At 39.4% G+C, this 24,032-nt stretch overlaps 1 protein-coding gene and 1 long non-coding RNA gene across 2 annotated transcripts in view; both read right to left on the bottom strand.

Annotated features, from left to right (window-relative positions):
• TMC3 (transmembrane channel like 3) overlaps nt 1-11,477 on the bottom strand; it is a 283,418-nt gene extending 271,941 nt beyond the window's left edge. The window contains exon 1 of the mRNA XM_080607203.1: nt 11,249-11,477. The gene's annotated coding sequence lies outside the window, so the exon portion shown is untranslated. The remainder of the gene's footprint in view (nt 1-11,248) is intronic.
• Nucleotides 11,478-13,523: 2,046 nt separating this feature from the next.
• The window catches only part of LOC308200830, a 46,570-nt gene continuing 36,061 nt past the window's right edge, over nt 13,524-24,032 (bottom strand). The window contains exons 5-6 of the long non-coding RNA XR_013955841.1: nt 19,887-20,030; nt 13,524-14,864 (exon numbers count right to left, since the gene is read on the bottom strand). This is a non-coding gene — a long non-coding RNA (uncharacterized lncRNA). The remainder of the gene's footprint in view (nt 14,865-19,886; nt 20,031-24,032) is intronic.

Genomic DNA, 24,032 nt, shown 5'->3' with positions numbered 1-24,032 from the left:
ACTTGCTCACCTCTGCTGGCACCTCCTATAAGCCTCCCCTCCCTGCAAGCCATGGAGGAACCTGCCTGGTTAAACCCCAAAGGTTTCACCTGCCTCCTGGAGCAGCTGTAAAAGCAAGACAAGCAAGCTGCTGCTCACCACTGGCAGTCATAAAAGGACGTAATATACCATGCATGTTCTCAACTGCAAGCATACTGAGCAAGCTGTTAAGCATCATCAAATGTATTAGAATGCATGTTTTCATATAAACTACAGTGACACGTGGACAACAGGATGAGTTTCAAAAAGTAAGCATCGTTTTCCAAATGCTTTCCAGAGTGAAAGTTGTTGGCTTTCTTTAAAATTAAGAACATCTTTCCATTCTTTGTTAGCTGTTAATCATACCACACTTAGATGTTCAACTTAAGTCAGAGCCAGAGGCACTCTCTTTTAATTTTTTTTTTTGAATATCTTTATTGAGAGAACTATTATTGAAGCCTACCCTCCAGAAAACATGAATACTCAAGAGAATGAGGAAGACTAGAACTTAACTGTATGTAAACACAAATGAGTTGTTTCAACATCAATGTTGAATATTTACAGAATTAGTTCTTACTGCTTTTCTGTTAAAAATGATTTGGTGAGAGGATAAATGTAGAGCTGCTGGCTGCATCCACTGCAGGACCCAGTTAAGCAGTGATGCATTACATTTATGGACTGACACTTAGTATGTATTTTAAGTAGCACTTGCTATAAGCAAGTATTAAGAACTGAACAATTTGATTGCTCAGAGCATTTGAACTGTAGACACGCAGTACTGCACATTTATTTACAAGCAAACAACTTGGAGACAGTGACTCAGATGCAACCTTAACTCTGAATTTCCTTTCATTTAAACCTCTGAGATGATCACACAAGGGCCTTAGAGTTTTATTTTACAAGGCTGTGTTAGAACTTCGCAGTAACTAAAGATTTTTGCCTGAATTTGTTCTTGGGGGTAAGGGAGGGCAGTACAGGGTGGGGTTGTTTTTGTTTTGTTTTTAAATACAGCTGAGAATTTAATTGTGGGACTCGCCTCTGAGGTGAAGATATCCAGCCATCCTCCTTGGACTTGCTTAATCCTTTAATAAGTGCCTCACAAAGTAGTCTGACCTATACTATTTCGATGTAATCAAGTCATATTCCAATATCCCAAACATGTTTCGGCACGAAAATACAGAGTTTAAAAACTGTGTAGAGAGCTATATGCTCAAGACATTTTAAAAGTTTTTAAGTATTCTCACACACTAATGTCTTGGCCAATTTATTTTGTCACTCCCCACTCTTTAGGGTGACCTTTCTGCCAGCCAATATTCCTGTGGTCTGGGGCTGTAGAAATAACAGCCCCTTGACCTGAGTTTGCTAACTGTAACCACATCATCTACATATAACAGCAGTAAAGTTAGATCACTTTTTCCAAATAGAATTACAGTACAGAGGAAGACTGGAATGGAAAACATGACAGCATGGGGGAAGTAACTTTAAAGACTGCCCTCTTGCAGAAAGAGGGAGTGTGAGATTTCAATGAAGAAATGGCACTGGGACAACTGTGCTGGAATAGAGAGTGATAAGACTTGCTAGGCAAACCTGCACAGACTTGAATTACTTTTGGATGCCTTTTTAGTCCTAAGTGCTGTGATGCATAGTCAAAAACAAAAACAACACTGTATGACACAGGCACATAAACAGCACCACACCACCACCCCCCCATAAGCAACAGGAAGGCTTATGAGACAAGATGGTTGCTGCACTCTCCTCAGAGAGCTGCACTACAAGATGGAGGTGAAGAGTGAAAAATCTGCCATGAGTGCATTTTGCTTTCAATTTAATTATTCATACTTAGATAAGTCTATTCAACTAGTTTGGGTTTACCCTGTTTTACATGGCACTAACACAACACCTAAGGCAATTAGCTCTGTTTACAGGACATAATGAATAAATAGCTTTCAGTACATAATGTCTGGCCTCAGAGCTACTATACACTCAAAGATCACCTCCAAAAAAGGGGCCAAGCTGGGCATTTAGTTTTGTTTGCTCCACAGAGGTAAGCAGTTACCTTTAAAAACATATTATCATCAGGGGAAGGTAATTACAGGCTTTTATATCAGAGAGAACCACATTTTCCTTCTGCTCTAATCCCAATGTCCCTTTCTGCACCCACTCCAGAGGGCAGGGAGAAGGTCACAGGTAAAAGCAGTCATCCTGCGTGCCTGCTGCACAAAGGTGGGGTACTCCTATAGTCATTCCTGTGCTGCCATCTTGCCTACACAGCAAGACAGAGCAGCATCTCCATTTTCTTCTCGAGCTTCTCCAACGCTCCAACCTAAAAACTGCTTCTCAATTGGAGGACACTAGAATATGAAAATGGAACAGTGGGCTAGCAGATGGAAAGTCCCAACAAGTGAAGACGTTAACCACATCAAGTATACCCAACAGCAGCACAATCAGTTTGAACAGACCTCACTAAGTAACAGCCCCAAAGTCTTTTTTTTAAATACAGAAAAAAAAATTGAACATGCGTCAGCCAAGACTGCCTAGCAGAAAAGGAAGCCTGTCACTACTGATCAGGAAAAACTTACCCCTTGAACCTGAAAAATGTGCAACCTCTGCATTGTTATCCATTGTCTGTTCTAGTCTGTTAGTCCAGACTAAACAGCCCCAGTTACCTCAGCTGCTCTTCATAGGACCTGTATTCCAGGCCTTTCGCCAGCTTCCTAGCCCTTCTGTGGGCACATTCCAGGGCCTCAATGTCCTTCTTGTACTGATGGGCCCAGAGCTGAACACAGTACTCAAGGTGTGGCCACACCAGAGTAGAGTACAGGGGGACGTTCAACTCCCTGGTCCTGCTGCCTACACTATTCCTGATACAAGCCAGGATGCTGTTGGCCTTCTTGACCACCTGGGCACACTGCCGGCTTGGGTTCAGACGAGGATCAATCAGCACACCCGGATCCTTTTCCTCTGCACAGTTTTCGTGCCACTCTCCCTCAAGCCTGTAGCACCGCATGGGGTTGTTCTGGCCAAAGAGCAGGACCCAGCCCTTAGCCATGTTGAACCTCATCCCATTGACCTCTGCCCATCAACCTATTCTGTCCAGGTCCCTCTGCAGGGCCTTCCTACCCTCCAGCAGATCAATACTACCCCCCAGCTTGGTGTTGTCTGCAAACGTACTGAGGGTGCACTCAATCCCCTCATCCAAGTCATCAATAAAGATATTAAAGAGGATGGGCCCAAACACCAACCCCTGGGGAACACCACTGGTGACCAGTCACTAGCTGGATTTCACTCCTTTCACCACTACTCATTGGGCCCAGCCATCCAGTCAGATTACTTAAAACAAAGATAAAGAATAAATAGAAGTATTATTTTACCGTATCTGCTCACAAAAATAAATATGTATATATACACATACATTAAGCTCTGGCCACTATGCACAAGACAATTCGTAGCAGCACTTTGCTTAAAAAGACTGGAGAGAGTTCTTGCTAACTGGTGAATACAAGCAATTAGCCCAGAGAAGAGCATAAGCAACACATTCTTTGCCTCCATACAGCTTATCAAGTTTATTTTGCACTATTACATTTTTATAATTTATATAAAAAGCCAGCAGCTATTTGGCAATATTTACACCCAGAAACAGCAATTTAATCATATATGAAAACATCAATGGTACTAGATGCCTGAGGACATTGGAAACTTCTCACCTCCCACTAACCTGTCTGAAACTTGCCTTGGTCATGTTAGCTGTTAACTAAAAATAGCTTTTAAATGTTTCTTTATTAGGCTTGTCCCTCTAAAGAGAGGCATGAAGTTTATTAAATTTATCATGTGAAATATTGAATGCTTGCACAGCAGAAACAAGCAGCATGCAAGTTCAGCAATCTTCCCTCTACAGTGGTATAGCTGCTCTAACAAAGCAAAATTCATAGTGATTTCATGGCCAGGCAGAATCAAGCTGAATGACAGACATTAGAGACTTCCATCGTTAAAAACACTCCAAAAGCAAACTGTTAAGTGTGACTTGGCTCCTTAAAATAATCTAAAAAATAAATTCACATGACCTATATGTAGTTGCTTACTAAATACATAACCTTTGAAGCCTAATTTCAGGGTGCTAAAGTTTTGAATGCCAGCACTGTGACTAGATAAGCATCTCATTTGAGGCAATCCTGTATTTATCGCTGTTATACAGATCACAAAGCTCTTAATCAGTCAGGCCTCTCAGGAACCTCAGCTCTTTTTTCTTTAAAGACCTTTTTGTGGGCAACAGTTACTGGAGACTGGAAGTTGTTTGCTGCTCAGAAAACTGTTCTAGATGTGTATGTGCCTGCATTACAAACACAGTTGTGGTAACAGCTACCCTTCATGAACTCTTGAGGACTGGTGTCAAGAACACAAAGGACGTTAACTTAGCATTAGCTTCTCAGACACAGCACCAATTTCTCCCATATCAAAGCTGATAGAACACATGGAAAGCTTGCCGAGATGCCCTTGATGCACTGTGAATAACCCGCTCTTACTTTGTCAATATTCCACTTTAGAGGAGGATGAAAATTGATAGTTAAAAATGTAGGGGGAAAAAAGGAAAATAAGTTGTGTTCAGTATATAGCAAAGCTTTTTCCAATAAGTTTTAAAAATGACATAGTTCTGCCACTTAATTGGAAGTCTACTTCAAATATAAAACAGATTTCCTACATGAATGATTACCCTTCATTAATCTTCCTTATGAAAATGAAGGACCTCTTTGGGAGCTCTAGCCTGGGGGATTTTTTAATTTATTTTTTTAAACACTCATTTTCCTGTTTCTTTTAAAATGCAAGCAAGTCCAGCATAGTGAAGAGTTTCAGTAGAGTCCATAAGACTTCAGAGAAACTTGAACTGCAGAAGCTAATGTATATCTTAATGCCCAGCACAGCGGAGCATTCTACAGTTTCACCATCGGATATAAGTGCCAAGGCTAAACCTCACCTCCTATGTTCAGCCGTTTGCCAAACATGACATACTACCTCAGCAGTAGCAAAACAGAGCTTCATAGCTGTTTAACTATCCTAGGTTTCCAGGACACGTCCAGGCCTTGCAGAACACTCCTCAGGCCATTTTTATCATCAGTTTTCTTGAAGGAAAAAAATAGAAGATTTAGACTAAAAATTTTTTACTGTGAGCTCAGTAGTAGATGCTCTTTTTAAGATGCACTGGAAGTAATTGAAAAAGCAGAAACATTCACACTACGTTTATTATATTCTTGTTTAAGTAAGCAATTCAATCTCTGATTTTTCCAAAAGCCCAGGCAACGAACACTATTGAGATTTACAATAATTCTACAAAACAGTGATAATAGCAATCTTTTTCCACAAGCATAACTGAAATTTTAGAGTTGAGCTCTATTTTGCAATTTATATCATTTTCTAAAAATCAAAAGGTACAATGAATATACATGCCACAGCTAACCAGCTCTTTGCTTGTTGTCTTTCATCTTAGAAACCCAGAAGAATTCTTAAAATCATCCTAGCTAAAAAAAAAAAATCTGATTTAAAACAGTTGTAAACATTAATAGGTTTTGACCATAATAGTGATTTGCCTCCAGTTCCATCTGTAGCCAAATCTATGTTAATTCACAGAGTTTCTACCTAATTTGTGTGGTGCCACAAGGAAGCAGAGCTGTGCTCAATTAGTGTGTCCAGTAAACTATCAAGATAGTGAAAAAACACATTTCTAAATAAACATTGCCTTCTATTATGCTTAAAATACATACTTACAATTAATTTGACCACCAAAAGGAAGTAATTTTCCAATAATTTAAGAAACAGCAGTCTGATACATTCTAAGATAAGGATGCTAAAAGAGAATCCTTTATTGTTACTAGTTTGCTGCCATTTCACATGGAGTGAAACAGTGATGCAGTACCTCTCAGCCCTGGAAGCTTCCAGCACAAACTTTTCTTCCAGTCCATGTTGCTTTGGGCTTGTTCAATTGGCAGTTTTTCTTTGTCATGTTATAACCATTTCTGTCTCTCTAGTATAGAAAGGTAGCAAGTCTACCCTATTTTCCATGACTTGCATTAGAGACCATGGACCTCCCAAACCCACCAGGAAGGAGGGAAAAAAAAAAAAAAAAAACCAGCATCTTATGTCAATTTTATTCTCCCTTCACCTAAAGGTAACCAGAGGACAGTTATTTCTTGCCATCTTAAACGTGCTTAATTTTGTTGTTGTTGCCAATTAGTCTGCACCGTCATCCCAAATTCCTGGTTCTCAGTATTTGCAGGAACCTCTAAAAACATTTAAACCTTAAGGCAAAATGACCAAAGCAAGAAGAAGTAGTACCACAGTTTTCTGAGTCAGTTAAGTTTAACAGCCTACACTGCCTTTCTATAGCAGTCGAAGAAGCATAACATATGAGAAATCACTTCGAAAAAGGAAAAAGAAAAAGTTTAAGGAATTTATAAACTAGAAGATCAGTGTGTATTTTATAATAGGTAATGGAAACTGTATAAAAGAAAAACCTTCTCTTGTTTATACTTCTCATTACCTTCCATTAACATGCTCTATTTGGTGATTTCCAAGACGTTTTGGCAGTAAGATTTATTTACTTTTAAGTAATTAATTAATAAACGAAACAAGCTGCTAGGAAGTTTGATTCACTTGATTTCAAAACTTTTGAGCTATTTGAAGATAGTCAGTTCTACCAGTTGTGCTCTGGAGGGTTCTTGTGTCTGCTTTTTTTTTTTTGTGGTGGTGGGTTTTATTATTATTTTTTTTGGTCAGAATAGTTTGCAGGATCACGTCATCATGAAAGAGAAGTTCATGTAAAGAGGTATTACTTCAACCAGATAGACTATGCTGTAACTAACTGCACTTTGGTGGAAGAAATGAGAAATACGTTTTCTTTAAAAAAACACTAATCACACTAAATATGCAATGAATGTTTGTTCTAAAACACACTAATTTTACACCAACCATACCGATATTAATTTTGAATTATGTTGACAATTAACAGCTCTTCACCTTTCAAGAGAGTGGACAGCTGATAGATTCTTATGGATGAGAGGGTAGAAATGATGGTTTTCAGAGACCTTTGCAATCGACAGAAAGTTCAGATCATACCTGAATTGGGCATAAAACTCTTCCTAAGATAGGCTCATCATTTCTTTAATTTATTCATCTTTTCTGCTTATGCTGGCACAATAGCAAGAAACGAGACAGCCCTACAATGCACATACCTGTAACATGTCAGGAACAAGTATAAACAGAGAAACACGTAGGCCAAACATGTTTTGGTATTCCTTTAAAAAAATCCTCGTACACTGACATAGAAATAATACCTCCTGCCCTAGCTTTCTCCAAGTTTCAGTTACATAAAACAGTCTAAGGCATTTATACATTTCATATGTAGGTCACCCTAAACATTTACATAGTCTACTAAAATTCCTTTTTGCAGGTGTATTAAGTGTCTTAAGACACAGAAAAGTAAAAATAAAGTTCTTATATAAAAAAAGTCATTTTTAAGTGAAATAGGCAGCATTCTATATTTTTCCTAACAGTACTCTTTCTGCCTAAGAAATTTCAGTCTCAAAAATTATACACAACATTTGTACTGTCATAAGATGCCAAATAATTGTAAGTTTTTTAATTTTGTTTTTAAGTACCAATTCTGAACTTGAATGTGTGCTTTCTAGATTTATTTTCAAATTCGTTTTGGTAATTTACCACTGCTCTTTACAAATCTGGCCTCTAGTTAGTAAGGCTTCTACACATATGGCCTGACTTTCTAAAGAGCCTATTAGGAAAGAAAGGAGGGGAAAAAGGAAAGAAAAGAAATTCCATTACTGTTTTCATGCTTTTTCATTGAACCATCACTGCATTCGCTTGCAATATCTCTAAAGAAGGATTATAAAAGCGCTTTCCCAGAATGTGTACTAAAAGGAAAGGAGCTCCAAACCTGGAGAGTATCTGAAAGGGGCCTCTTGTGAAGTGAATTCTCCCATGCAGCCCTTTGAAACCCTTTGCTTGGTCAAGTTGCTGGGCCTCCACGTACAATTAGCTACTACTGAGGCCTATCCCAAATACTTTCCCTAGCCCATCACAGCAGTGATTAGCAAGTGCCTTACTGCACGTCTTCATATTGGTAATGGATCCATTAGCAGAATCCTACTTCAGTTCAGAACAAGTTGAAACAACTTTCATTTTTTTTTAATGCATCTTCAGCACATGTGGACTTCTGAAGAGCCACGTTAACTACTCTGCTCTGCAACTTAAAGACTCTCTCCAGATATTAAGGCTTCAGAGTTCTAATCAGAGTTCTATTTTGTAGTCCTGATTTAACAATCTGAAAATATTTCCTATTTGTCAACAACACGCATGTTAATCAAAACTTTTAAAAAGTATTCATTAACTTTACACACCAGGAGATCTAGGAGACAAAACTAAGAGAAACTATAAGTAGGGTTTATCATTGGATTGAGATAAATATTGTCTATGCAATTTCAAAATGATTAGCTAAATACACTTTGGACGGGCCCACATGTTTCCAGAGATACTGTGGACAGGCCCACATGGACATGGAGTTGGCTACAACATATGTTTGAAGCCCTTTTGTTCCCAAGACAGCCATGTCAAGTCCTTTTCTGTACTTATCCCAAATATTTGATAGTATTTATTTTTATGAGCATGTCCTAAACAGCCCATCACTGGCATTTTATTTGAACAGTAGTTGCAGATCATCAGCTACCCATACCAGTGAGAATCCCAAATCTTCTTATTCACGCATGGGAATAAAGCAAAGGAATACAGACAACATTCAACATCGAAGGAGACCTAATGACCATAAATTAAACCAGGAATCTATAACAGAGTGAAGTCTCTGCACCTTTTCAGTTTTTGAGCCAAAAACCTTAAGGAACACCATAGTACACTTTAAGCCACATTACTTCTGGAAGGAAAATAAATAAAACCCCACTGTTTGACAATTGCACTGCATCTGAAAAGCAGAACTGGAAAATCCACAGAGACTGAAGAAATGCCAGGGGAAACAGTGGAATTTGCTAGAAGCTTTGAATTGCAAATGTAAGGGGAAATCCTCTTCTGGAAAATATATTCAAACTCTATATTGAGAGCACATGAATGCCAAAAGAAATCTGACACCTTTCCCTCTCTTTTCACCTTTTGTCTTTTACCCTCTTTTTCTGTCTCACTAGTACAATTTCCCCCCCTTTTTTTTTCTCCTCCCTCCATTAGCTGCACTTTGTCATTACTGCAAATTTTTTCTTACTGAGAGAAGTTGTCACAAAGTGTTTCTCCTGCAGACCACCCCAAAAAGGAAGGGCTCTGTTTTCCCTGGGGGGGCAGAAATAGCCCTGGAAGAAATCTCCACATTAAGAGTTGCCCCACAAAGTTCTGCCCTGATATACAGACCTCTGATTTTGCTATTTGCTGCACATGGGAGGCTTCGTTTGTTCCCCTCCCCATGTTAGGCCACCCACCACTAACCATCTCACCCCTGTGATGGCAGAGGCCATTCGGAAAATGGTGCTGCAGGCTTAGGTGCTGCACATCAGCACTGCAATGCTCACTCACCCCAGTCTCTAGCACCAGATGCAGCTGGTTGGAAAGCTCCAGGAATCAGACCAAATCTGCAGTACAGGCCCCAGCACTGATTCAAGCCATGAATATGGATATAAATAAACAATGAATAAACCATATATTTAGCTTTATCTCAAGATCTATATGATCTTATTGTCAAAGAAAAAAGAATAAAGAGCAGGCTAAGTTCTTCAACAAGATGGCAGCATGTCTCCAAGCACCATGCTAATTTCACACCCATAAATTCATAATGGGTGATTTTGCACCAAAGAAGCCAACGACAGTCTCCATACTAGGATCACTAAATGCAAAGCCCTTGAATCACGACCAGGCATTCCCAAACTGCAGCCCAACACAATTGCACATGTGTTTCCCATCAGTGACTAATCGTTACCTTGTTGCTGTGAAAACTAATTTGCAGATTCTGACAGTGCTTGGGAAAGGACTAGGGCAGCTTTCAGCTGTTGTGTTTATAAGGACGATCAGTTATGCAGTTGTTTGAGTATGCCGTGAACTTCATCACGTTTGTAGGCACACAATTCATTAAATCCTATTGCAGTATCACCTCCCCTTTGAATGATGAATTCTACGCAACATTTCAGGTAAATAAGTCTAAACCAATAACTAGAATATAATTCAGTATATGGCTCCTTGCGAAAGCGAAGTACAAAGCACTCTGATAGTAGTAGCCAACAGGCTGCTCCTGGGAGATAGCAAAGGACTTCTCAGCCTCAGCAGACCACCAGAAAGGCTTCCAAAACCATACCAATCCTTCATTTGCACAAACATATTAAAACAAACAAACAAAAAAAAAAACCCTTATCACTCTGTCTTAATAATTAAACGTAGAGACCTCAGAAGTGCCCAATGCTCATACCATGCCCAAAAACAATGGGAGATTCATAGGCTCCAAAAATCAAACCTTGATTAACTGGACGTTATTGTTTGGTTTTGTGATGAGAAGAAAGAGAATATGACTGTATGTGCCAAAAAGAAAGATCCTATCAGAGAGGCTGATGGGGGTGTTCCTCCAGCTTTCCTAACAACGTTAGTACTACATATACAATGATCTCTATACAGTAGAAAAGGAGGACAGAGACTAAGATTTTATTATTTTTTTCAGCCACTGAATTCTAAAAGTCTCTTTTATTTTTGAGGGAGATTGAGAAACCGAGAAAATCATATGTTGGTAGGGAGAAATAAGAGGAGTTTGACCTCTGCAAATTCTTCTCTGCTGATGTAGGTTTGTAAACTAGAGCTGAAGGATATTACTTTCCAGAGTAACCAGACACGTGGCCAACTTCTCACATCATTACACATACGTGATTTTTCTAATCAAACATATTAGAGATTACAGAGAAGCTTATGGAGTTTCCACAGCAAATGAGTTTTAAATTGCAAAAAGACTCTTAGAGTACCAAACAGACAATTTCTTCATACCATATTTTGGGCACAAAATGCACAGATTTTTCCTTCCACATAGCTCAAGGGTTCACCCTTCCCAGTCCAACAAGGATTAATTTCACATACCAAAGAACCATTGGTTATACCCCCCGATAGACTTCATTTGCCCTTTGCACCTTTAGCTCTCCCCCCAGATTAGCAGGGGAGAAGACCCCAGACCCTCTCTCCATGCTTTGCATGCAAATACCTGGTGAGCAGCAGAGAACCTCACTCCTCTGCCTTGCACTGCTCCCTGCCTTCTCTCTCTGGTAGCTCATAGGGCAGCCCCACACCTCTATCTCCTACCCATCTAACCAGGGTAGCCAGAGTTGCAGTGGCTGCTTCTAATCAGCTTCTCAGTAATGGCTGAAGAAAGTAATTAGGCCCTTCATTAGCTTGTTGCAGAGGATTGCTGCTCTGTGGCACACCTGTATCCGATCCCATCACCAAACACCAAATAACCTGTGTTAGGCATGAAGAACATGACTTTCATCAGAATCGGCTGTAGTTTTTAACATGTTAAACCTCTGTGAAGCAGCCACCTTCTCCAAAAGAGTCTAACAAAAGGCACATATTCAGGCCACAGCAAGATCAGCTTCTGCCCCACCTGCTCCCTTTGAGGAACGCAGAAGCTCTCCATCTGTGCCTGTGCAGGTCAGGGTCCAAAGTGGATGTGGGCCATGGTTACCCTTCCCTGCTTGTATCAGGATTACACCAACCTGAAAATTTAATTCAATCATTTCCTATTCAGTTGCACTTTCACCCAAATATCCTAAAGCACTCCTTAAACAACAAGTAATTAGCGTCCCCATCCCGCCTGCAAGGTGTGCACATGTAAGCAGAGGAGCGGTTTTACGTGCGTATTGCAGGCAGCGCCAGGGAGCAGCTGGGAGGCAGCACAGCCTCCTCCTCCTCCTCCCCCCGTGCCTGCGTACAGCCGGCAGCGTGGCTGCACGCAGCCCAATTTATAGATGACGGAAACAGACAGCGGGAGATTACACATCATAAAACATGGATGTGGCAAAGCCAAAAAGCAGGTCATAGTGCATTGGGGATGCAGCACTAATTAAAAATAACAAGGCAGCTCCATGCTTTAACTTTCTCTGTGCTTCCGCTGAGGAGGGTGAAAAAGACAGTTTGTATTTCTGCAAGAACAAGACTGCTTTCTCGGTTTCTCCTCCCCTAAGGAAGACTTAAATTATTTGCTCTCTCTTTTTTTCCGAAATGCTGCATTCCCAAGATAAAAATGTGTCTGCATGCCAAATTTTGGTAGGCAAACTATGCTCGTTACCAGGATGAATTAACACGGTATCTCTTCAAAAAGGGTGAGCTCCATGCAGAATACTACAAAGGACTTTAGGAGAAGCATAACATTGCTGAGTCAAACTACAGGGGCCAGGCTTGCTAGGACGAGGATTCAGCAGATGCCTGAGCGGATCGAACAACTCCCTGCTGTCAGAAGGGCTCCTTCTGCTCCTCTCCATGCAGCAGCGTGGCCCAGCGCCTGGTGCTTGGCCCACCCCAGAGCCCATTCAGCTCTCAGAACCTGCAGACAACCACTCTGCTGTGCTGCTGCATCAGTTTGCAGCCAGTGCCCTGCTTAGGACCTTGGCTGTGTGATGGAACAACCTCAAACATGTTTCTGGATGTTTCCTACTCAGGAGAGGACTGAATTTGAAGTCATCTTTCCTAATTATAACATCTATCTTCATAAGAAGGAATAGGATTATGCTATAGTCTATGGCTTTTCAACTAATTCTTAAAAATGAAAAACAGGTATTCGTCTGCTCTCCTTCCAGCTCCTATTGTCTTTCTCTAGCCTCCTGAGGTGTATTTGTTAGGTAATGCAAGAGAATCACCAGTTGTCAAGATAATTGTCAATTGTCAGCTACGTACTCCGATAATTTCCATCTTTTCAACCTTTGCCACTTCTCTGCATGCATACAGAAAATTAGTAGCTTGCATATAATGTCTCTATTTTGTTTGCCATCACATGGGGCAGAATGCAGGTGTGGGAAGGGATTTCAAAACAGCCTTCCTGTGGCTGTGGTGCACCTCAATTCTGTTTTATATGTCTCTCTCAGCAGGCTGTCAACAAAAGACAAAATCAAGTGGGAGACTGTGGGGCAAATGCATCCCAAGTGCCGTGCTGCAGTGCTGTGGAAACTTCATTGCACTTTGTTTGTTCTTGTGCATTGCTGTAAAAGATGGGAGATGCAGAGTCCAGGCTGTGTAGGCCTGTATTTTCTTCAGATTTTCCCTTTCAGAAGGTAGTTTACTTGGACAAAGAGGTGTCTTTGTCTCACCCTCGGTTATGAAATTCAAATGACAGCCCTTTGCCTTAGGTGCTGCTTCTGCTTTTCCTCTCTGCTTCTTTCATTTCTCCTCCCTGCTGTTACACTGGAGTGAATAATGCATTTTTTAGTGAATTTCCGTGGATTAGGCTTCCAATTAATTCAAGTCAGTTTTACAGACTCTGCCAATTCACATTGCTAAAATTCATTTGGAATTATTGGGGCAGGGTGAGGGGGTTTCCCATAAATTTTTTCCAGATTAACTACAAGAATGCAGTAGAAAGAAATTAGTCATTTTTACACGTGAGTATATACCATCGGTATGTGTAGGATTTGTTTCAGACTAAACTGAAAGCACAAATTACACTTTCTTCCTTTCTTAAAGGCCCAAACGTGGTTTCACACCAACTGACAGTGGTAGTAATTAATGTGAAGGATCCCTGGGGTCTTTTAACCTCCTTTCTTAGCTTTTGATAGCTGAGACAGCCACAACCTGTGCGCCATTTAACTATCTATAAAACTGAGGGGGAAAAAGCATTTAAACATGACATTTGGTTTTCTTTAAACTTTCTAATGAGCTCTAGACAAAGCAGAAAGGCTTTTACTGAGCATTTTAAGAAACACTTTTTTTTTCCTCAATTGTTATCCCTAGGGCAGAGCATTTTTGCCTCCTCATAGACAGATGAATTCTAGGATCGGCTTCCACAAAAACCAGGAGCGCCAATTGTGTGAAATAGGATCACACGGTAAAGATGTGCTGTAGGACCATTTTATCCCTTTCATCAGCTTGGTGCATGTCTGTATTCACATGCAAAATTGTGACAAGAGTTTTCCCTTCACTTTTTGTCTGTTTACTGCAAACCAGTTATCCCGGGATGATTCAGAATTATTAGCTCACCCAAACAGCGCAGCTTTATGACTCTACTTAAATCAGCTTATCCCTAAAGAGAGGTAGTGAGAGCTATTGGTTGGGCCTGGGATTGGGAACTAAATTTTGCCACCAAACTGTTATTGGGTAAATCAGTGAACCTTTTCAAACCCAGGTTCCTGTGTACTACATCAGAAAGGAGGTATCTCCCTGGCAAAGCACTTCAATATCCTCTAACAATGGTAAGATATTAAAGGGCCAGGGAGAACTTGCTTGTAGCTTTATTTTAATTTCCAGTTCAGGGATTTCAAATTACTGGGATAGGGGTGGCTTACTGTTAAACATTCTAATATATTGTATGGTATATTACAAAGCAGCCTCCCCAAAATATGTATGTTGAAGAGATAACGCGGATGCAAAATGATGCACTCAAATTTGAATTCAGCCTGCCTGGGTCAGAGCTCTGCTGGACGGGCAGACTCCAGAAACAGCGGCCAACAGGGGAACCCTGATCTGCTGTGTGTCCACCTCCAGTGCTGCATGGCCAGCTGAGACCTTTTAGTTTCAACTGCCAAAGAAGGTGGGTTGCACCTGGATGCCAGACTGAAGTGGAGTGGCGCGAGCATCCATCTCTTCTACATCACTGTGGGGGCGAGAAGAGCCTACAAAGGGCAAAAAGGGACAGCACCAAGCAGATAGTCCAGTGTGGTGGTGTCCTACATTGGCACTGCTGAATCCACCCAGGCTCGATTAGCGCTTCACTTCTCTTCCTGTTTCATCAGGTGTCTGAAATTCCTGGTTCAAGCTGGAACCAGAAGCGGAGCACAAGAATCTTTCTAAAATACAGAAGTCTCTGGCTGATGATGAAAGCAGAGAAGTGGCAATGCTCTAAGCTCCATTCCTTTTATTTGCATAATGCTCTGATTTACAGAAACTGCTTTACAGAAAATTTTGACACAGCCTGTCCCTGGAGAAGAATAGAATTTAAGATTCTGCATCTGAAGCTAATTAAACATAAGAAGCAGCAGGTGAATAAATTGATTTTCCCATTTTGTGGTTTTAACAAAAAAAATCAGGGAAAAAAATGAACTGAAACAGAAATGTCTCTGGCTTTCTGGCAGAATTAAAAAAAAAAGAAGTTAGCTGTCTTCCAACCCAATGTGAAATGTTTTGAAAGTCTGAAAAGCTTCCATCTATAAAATAAAATATTAATATGTTAAAAATGCTATCCTACTTAAGCTTCCAAATTATGGTTGAAATAATTCCCCCAAATTTATCCAATTTTTTTTAGTATTTCAGTCTCTGGGAACTTGATTTTTCAGTGAAGCCGCTTTACTGTTCTGTATCAGCAGCACAACTATTCCTATGCAGCACAACTACTCCTATGTAATGGCAGCACAACTACTCCTATGCACCGACACGGTTAAACCATCTCTTATTTATTTTACTGTGATCTACACTTTCAAAAGTGACTAATATTCTAACTGTCCAACTTGAGATACCTTTCAGAAATTCAGAGAACTTTCCTCATAAGAAATCAGAAGGTGACCTGTGCCTACACGTGCATTTTGGTTTGCAGCAGTGGAGCAGCTCTGAAGCAAGGCTCTACCTGAACCCAGTCACCGTGTGCTGGTTTGATTCACGAAGCAATGTTGATTCCTTTCAGAGAGGACTGAACTGGAATTTTGTCCTCAGGTGTGAACCAATGTACAGGGACGTGGGGTTTGAACCAATAGCTGCCCCTTCAGGTGGCTTTATACCATGTTCATAATGTTGAAACTTAGCTCAGGAGACCAGACTGAATTTATTCTGAAGAAAAACCTCTAAAGTACATGTAGTTCTTCAGAAGTATTGCAGTGGGTACAGAAACCTCAGCACCAACTTCTTTAGTCAACTAATCTGCTCTTATTGCACTGATTTATTTGCTAATGTGGCAATAGCATAAGACATCTCATGGTGAACATCACAAATACTAATAAATCACAAAGAGTCCCTGAAATTAAAAGCAATAAAAGAGAGCAATTTGCAAGATGAATTGAAAGAAAACAGGAAGGATACAGCAGTAGGCTCATGAAATTATTGAACTTATATTTATTCACAATGGTTTTGTGATCAGGGCAGGGACTAATAACCTCCTGTGCTAGCACAAAGACAGACATCTCAGTCACACTTCTAAGTGGCATTAGGTAATATTTTCATGGAAAAATACCTTTCAGTAAACTAATTTCAACAAGGGTTTTATTACCAGAATGGCTGAAGAATCACACTTTGCATCTGAGAAACAGAAAATGCCAGCACTCTGATGGTAAAGTATTATTTTTCTATAAAAGTTCTTTTAAAAGTTAACATAGTGACTATGAACCCAGCTTAGTATTTTTAATATGACTTCACATAGTAGAGTCTTGGCCTAGAAAAATCTGTGATGTCATATGTAAAGTATTCATTACAAATCCACTAACTGAAAACTTACCACAATCTTTTGGAGCCATGTATTGACATGACATTATAATAATGTCAACATTTCAGTAAGTGAAAGAAAAGGAAAGGTGAAAAGATTTTGTCATTCAGCTCTACACCAAAATGTTACTATTACAGTTAAGTCTACCAGAAAATACCATGTTTTTAAGACATTCAAGAAGTTTGCAGAAGTCTGCAAAATTATCAGCTGAGGTCCTAAAATAAATCTGCAATCAAACAGGGAAGATATGGGTCAGGAGAGAAGTCGACACCTGAAGATATTTTTCTCTCTGGTTTTTCCAGTAAGTGGGACCGTGCAGCAAAGGCATGGAAGCCATGTAAAAGCTGACAATCCACAGCAGTTGCTTTATTTCTGTAGCTCTTGTCTTTGATAAGTGTAGCAGCCAAAAATTTCAGCTGGGCACCTCTTCTAGAAATATGCACTTTTCTTTCTCAGAGTTCCTTTTGCACAGTGAATGTATATGCATGAGTGCATGTGTGGATGCGTCAGTGAAAAAATAAGCTAATTTGAGCTAACGTTGGACTCCTACTGAGAAAAGGTATCTGCTTCAGTATCAACCCCACTGTTAACATTTCTTTTACAAATATGACTGATTATAAAGCAACAACTACTTTCTCATTTTTCTTAACATATTATGAGAAAGAAAAACAGAATATTTAAAATTAAGTTAGAATTTAACAGGTCTTCTCATTAAAGCTTTTTGTTTTTTCTTTGAAAACTTACAAGGGCTGTCCCATAGTTAGATAAAAAGCTGCTTAAATTATAACTGGATGCTACCAGACAGGAGAAGTCAAGCATTCAATCCTTCAGGGTGATGCAACTCCTTGCAAACTGAACAGCACAAATCCTAGATAACACTTAGGTGCTATTTTAAGAAATTCAGTCTGAAGAAGCTTGGACAAGTCTCATACTTGTCTCAAGTGGGGCAGGTGTTCCCCAGACCCTCACCATTTTGTGAAAGAAATCCTCAAGCAGTATTGTGATATTTTGGGGGCACTTAAGACGACAACACAGAGAAGTACTGAAGATCTGAAGATCTCCCTCAAGATCTGATTCAGTCTGTTGTCCAGCTTTTTCAAACTTATACTATCAATTCACCCAACAACAAGTTAATGGCCTTCCATAAACTTCTACGTGTATCTAAGTTAAATGTACCCTTTCATTCCCTAGCAAGCAGAGAGGTCTGCACTGCTGGTAATGGTAAGCCCATTGGCCCACTGATGTTCTATAACCTTGAAAGTGTAGCTCGATGCCAGCAAACATCATTGGTATATTAATTTCTGTAGCTACTTTGTACTCTTTCAAATACAAATGAGGCTTGTCTCCCACCACGCCTTACAAAACATGAAAATTAAAGTGTTTAAGCCCAACAACCAAATAGATCTACAGGCATTTGTCTCATTTTCTTTGTTGGTTGGTTGGTTTTGTTTTCATTTTCGGGGGGCAGAAGGGGGGTGGAGGGATGGAAGAGAGAAGTATGAAGTATACCTCCAGAAGGATTATGAATAAAGTAATTCTAATGACTTTTGCAGTCCTGTATTTGAGGGCCAGAAGACTTTATGGTTTCCTGAGGAGTGTCATGTCACCTCCTAGAGTCTCATAATTCTCTAAGTGCATCCTGGAAGAAACTCTAGTTTGGGACAGCTGGAATGAGTATTTCAGCTAAGGTTTTAATACTGGCTACCAGAAACTTCGGTCCTTTCCTAAGTGTGTATGAAAACATGAGCAAGTGCTCTTGACAGTATTCCAAGTTCAAGTTTATTTACTTTAATGATTAGAATTAGATGTGCAGAGAACAGTTCTTGCACGATAGGGGTGAGGGTATGGTGTTATACAACAGAACAGCTTTTAGCTTTTACAGATCAAACACAAGGGCTGTATCCACAACAAGCCTCTCTGAATTCCCAAGGCCAGCATTTGCTGAGCCTGTAACATACCAGATCTCCAGCTCATGCTCTCACCCTAAGTAATTGATCGATACTAAAACTATGAAGTCTCCAATTATTCTAAATATGCTTTGTTCTTGACAAGGTGTAACATATTAATCGAGGATTAAAGGCTTTTCATATAAAAAAATAACGCTGCAAACTTCTGAAATTTCAAAGCTTATCATTCTAATTGTGCGCGGGGGCAAAACGGATCTGGGGGCTGGGTACCGCTGTTTTGAGAAGCCGGTGTAGTCAGTCATAACTGTGGTGGGTGTTCTTTCCTGGAGACAATTTAACACACAGCACATTTGGACAGGCTGCTTAAATACTGAACAACAGAGGAGAAAATGGGCTTTCTAGAAGTTGCAAGCAGATGCTGAAAACTCTACTTAGAACTACCTTTCGTGACCTAGTTTGCAACTGAAGAGATACAGATGTTGATGGAACCTTCATAAATGTAAAAAAAAATGTCTAAATACTGGACTAAGATATATTGCCTAAATGGCTGGGATCCTAGTTTTAATGCAGCTTTCCAAGGCTTTAGGAAAACAACTGTGTCAATCTCCTTCATGTGTGAAATGAAACATCATTCATTTTCCTCTGTGCTAGATAATGAGGAAGATGAGAGGATCCTATATATTCCTAAAGATAGACTGTAAATCATAGACTGTACCTACATGCTAGACGATTTTAATAAGTATATGGATTATTTTATCTCCTATTGCAATTTGTTAAAAGTAAACATGATGATACTAATCAGGAAACAACGGAAAGAACTGGGTGGCTGAAATACAATGTTCAGTGTGTACGATGTAGATCCTCAGAGATCTACTTTTCTGGCCTTATGTGAAAACCAGAAGGAAAAATCATAAAAATTAGAGAATTTTTCTTAACATGTGGACCTGAAGAAGTAAAGCCAAATAAACTGTTGTCCATTTCACTTATAACCTGGAGGAAAAAGTGTTATTTGATTGTAATGAGATGACTTCCTTGCTAATTTTGAAATACATACATTTAACACAACACAGTCAGTCACTTTAAGAAGGTAATATGTGTTCCAGAGGTGGTATGAATAAATTATTACATGCAGTTGCCATGGTAACTCCTAATTTTTTACTGCATAAGAGAATTGTGTTTAAACGGCTTCAAAACTTTTCTTGATGTTGTTATAAAAACCTTCCTTTTTCATTTCCTTTTTACTTCCCAAATTGAATAATATATATATCTGTGTATATATATGTATGTGTACTAATTATGCTTTTCCAGCTTAAATTTACCTTTCTTATCTTTACATATCCTCAGGCTCTCATCATGGAAAGCATCTTCTCCATGAGAAGGAAATGATGGTCCTTGCTGCTCTGAAGAGAACTCCCTCCAGTACTGGCAGCAACCCTCCTCAGGAACCAGCTTAGTAAAACAGCCTACAAGATTTTTTAAAGTTTCATTTTACTGGTTTATATTAGCCATTAGGAAAAAAACATGAGCAAATATGGGACTTTTGTCTTATTCATGTCAATTCTGATAGAAAACCAGAATGATTCAACAAAGTTATTAAGTGAAATAAATGGTCTCACACTTATCATTAACTGACTGACTAAGATTTTTTAAGCATTTGTTTCATGTCATGGTTTAAAATAAAAGGTAATAGATAAAACTCATTTAAAATACATATAAACCACCTTTAAAAAAAATAAAAACCAACTTGAAAGTTGCTTCTTTCAATACTTCTTAACAGAAAAACCCGAAACTGAGAAAATGTTTTCATCAAATTTAACAAATAAAAAAGAACCTAATTTTAATCCAGTGACAATCTCAGAGTCTAACAATGAAGTAAAGCATCCATAATTCTATTTAACTCTGCTTGATGTGAAGGTTTTATTTTGTGATCATTTTAGTGCATAAACCCTGATGAATAATGGAATTTTAGAAAAAGGACCCCTATTGAGTCAAGCTTCATTGACATCTGACTGGTAGTCTAAAAGCCTGCAGAGAGGGTCCAAAGCAATGCATCACAGCCTCCCAGCAGGTCATTAAGGCATTACCCAATTAGAAAGCAAGGCTACGGAGCGACATTGTTCACAGCAGAGCAAACATAATTGATTTTTATTTCAACAGGGGGGAGAACCTCCTTACTAAAGAGCTTTAGCATAATTTCTTATTTAGGAGAGGTTTAAAGAGATTTGTGCTGGAGTATTTAATTCCAAACCCTGGGACAGTCTCTGGCAATGTGTATAAATTAAGGGGCAGTTGACTTCACTCATTCATATTCAAAATAGAGACTCGCCTGTTGCTCAAAAGTAGCATGAAGATTTCTGAGCAATGGCATCCAGCACCAGCTGTGCAGGGGCACAGCGCATGGACCCTCACAACCCTTATGGGGTTCATGTAGCCATCAGCAAGCCAGCTTCCTGCTTTAAGTCTCCTCTTATGCATTTTAACAGGCTAATGCACTGTATGCAGTCAACGGCTCTTTAAGAGCACCGTGCAGATGGAATTCACTCCCAAGACATCTTTATCATCATCTATCTCCTTCTCATTTTATTGTCTCCCAACTGGTTATTTTTGATCCCACTGCTCATGAGCACCACTGGGTGGGAACGTGCAGTGACAGCCAGCCTGCAGCAAGACGGGCTCCTAATGAACTGTGTCCCAATTTACAGTAGCATAGTAACACAGTGGAAAATGTTACTCCTGATACCTCTCATAAGAAATCTGCATTTCCATTTGCATATGATTAACATGATGCCTTCTCTCATTGCAAGCCATGCAAGCTAAGCTTAAAAAAAAAAAAAAAAACACCTCTGCAAGCACCACTCCAGACTTTCCAGCCTCTAAAACAAACAAACCATAAATTATACGAAGAATGCTTATTTTAATTTACTAAAAGTTAGTGTTTCAGCAGTCACAACTAACTTTTCCAAATAGGCTTTTTTCCTGTAGTCTTTGCATTCAAGGTCCACTTGAGAACAGAGAGCTGGAAAATGCCATAAAATCCTCACTTTTTACAAGACCCAATGCAACACAACAAAAAATTTCACTGGAAATATCTGTAGATTACTAACTCCAAACTACAGATACAGTAGACTTGAAAAAAATATATTTTCCTCTATTTCTTTTACTTCAGTGCGCCAAATGAATCACTATTAAAAAAAATAATTAAAGGATTTCTCAGCTGCAAAGGCATCAGTCCAAGCAGTGAATTTCATGTGCTGTCTACACCTAAGAATCATGTGACTCATGTCTCTAATTTCCTATTTTCTTTTTCTATTTTTTCCATAATTATCATTTTCAACCTGACTTGTGCCTTAAACATTCATTTTTTATTCTTAGTTAAAGAAAAACATTGAAAACATTATACATGGCATTTTCATTTCAAAGTCTGCCAGCAATCCAGTGCCAATTTTATTCCCCTTGGTTGTTCACAGGCCTACTTCTCTATCTCGGTTAAGTGCTACCCTGAAATACAAAGAAAGCGAAGGTATGGTGTAAATAATTTTTATAAACACTTATATACTCAGATATATCACAAAGCTAGCAGCAGCAAGGGCAATTTAGCAGTCATCTGTCTTATCACAGCATTTACAGCCACAGGCACAGATTGCTACCCCTCGGTGTTAGTCACGAAGCCAACACACATCAAAGCAGCAATCGCTGCCCCTGAAAACTTCCCCTCTAAAATTTATGCCCCAGACCAGCTGTTGATGAGTTTATCCATATATTCACAATTTTGTTCCCCTTTTTTTAACGTTAGGACCAAAATCAATTTTTACTGTTGTGCACATCAACACAAGTATAAAATTTCAGTAGTGACAGCAATATATCACACTGCTGCCGCTGCTTAGTCAAGATGCAATGGACCTAACAAGCTTTTCTGAGGGCTGCCAAGGCACATCCCCTGCCCAGTTCACAACAGGACTGGATTCTCTTTTCCTCGTGCTGGAAAATCTACAGCTAACACCAGCTTCCATAGGCACTTTACCACAGATAAATTTACTGTCAACTGGCAGTCAATAGGATTATTCAGATCCACGCATATTTAACTGACTGAAGGGTCAGGTCCTTTCATCACGTGAATACTAAAAACAAACAAGAAGAACAAAAACAGGAACAAAACCAACAAACTTTTAAACTGTTTGTGACAGAAACCATCAGCACGTGAATTGTTGTGGTCTTTTCTGTTAGTTACACCTACAGACTTGCTACCTGTACCCCAAACTGCTCCAACTGCTGTGATTTCTGGGAAATTATCATAGTACACAAAGAAGACCTCACACCAGCAGACCAGCAAAACAACACTGCAAAGCCATCAGTAAAACAGGTGGTTTGCTAACAAATAATTTAGATACACAAACATCCAAAAATGGTGGATTTTTGGAATGCTGGAATCAGGATTAAGCTGGCCCTTACTCTGAAACCCTGTTATCTGAGTCAGTGGTCCCCTCCTCTTCTGTTTGTGAGCATCTAATTATTTTCTAGCCAAAACAAAAGATCCCCAAGAGCAGAACAATACCAAAACTCTTGTTTTTCTTAGGGTTGTTACATCTGTCACATAACCCTTAAAAGTTGTCATCAACGGTTAGGGGTTTGTAGCCCCAAGCTTAGCAACCGCTGGTCAGAAAAAATACAGAAAATGAGCACACATTGATCAAATCTCAGAAGCATGGGAGCAGGTTTAAAAGTTTGAATTTGCTGAACCCCTTACACGTACATATGCCTTTAGCATGCATCAGTTGTGCAATTGAAGCAACAAACCTGCAGTGGCGCAGCATGCAATGGGCATGCCAGGGGATGTGGGAGAAAGAGCTCACATGCTAAAGGCCAGACATGGGTACAGGAAAACATGCTTCATGGCCTGTAGAAGGAGTGGAACAGTTTACATCTGGAATTAATAGGTCTCCTTATTTAATGAAAATAGGCAATGAATGCTTGGTTTTGTATGCTAGGTTAGAGTGTTTTGATTTGTAATGAGGAAAGTAAGTGTAGAGTACACTACACACGGTCGTGTTCTCCCCCAGGTGTGTGATATGTGGGCTGGGGAAAACAGGCTAATTTTAGAACTTTCACCTTCTTAAATGTTTCTGGAGTTTAACTTTGTAATAGGAGACATGCTGATACTACAGTACTTGAACATTCCTCACCAGTGAGAAAAATAGAGGGAAATGGTCTGAGAATTCAATGCTTAAAATGATAGCAATAAATTATACTGTAACTTCAGTCCTTTTAAAATGCTTATTTTACTGGAGGATGTAGAGCAAGGCTGTGTTTTTCTGCAAGGAAGAAATGCTGTAGTTCACCACAGTAAATCCCTATGTTGGCACTGAAGTTCACAAACAACCATTATTTAGTCTATAAAACCCTTCTGTAATATTCTGTAAATTGTGCTGTTGAATTCTTAAAATGAAATCTTGGAAAGCCATTCTAAT

Source organism: Anser brachyrhynchus (genome assembly GCF_964034855.1).
Source record: "Anser brachyrhynchus genome assembly, chromosome: 11".
Lineage (NCBI taxonomy): Eukaryota > Metazoa > Chordata > Aves > Anseriformes > Anatidae > Anser > Anser brachyrhynchus.
This window is presented reverse-complemented; position numbering and strand designations above follow the sequence as displayed.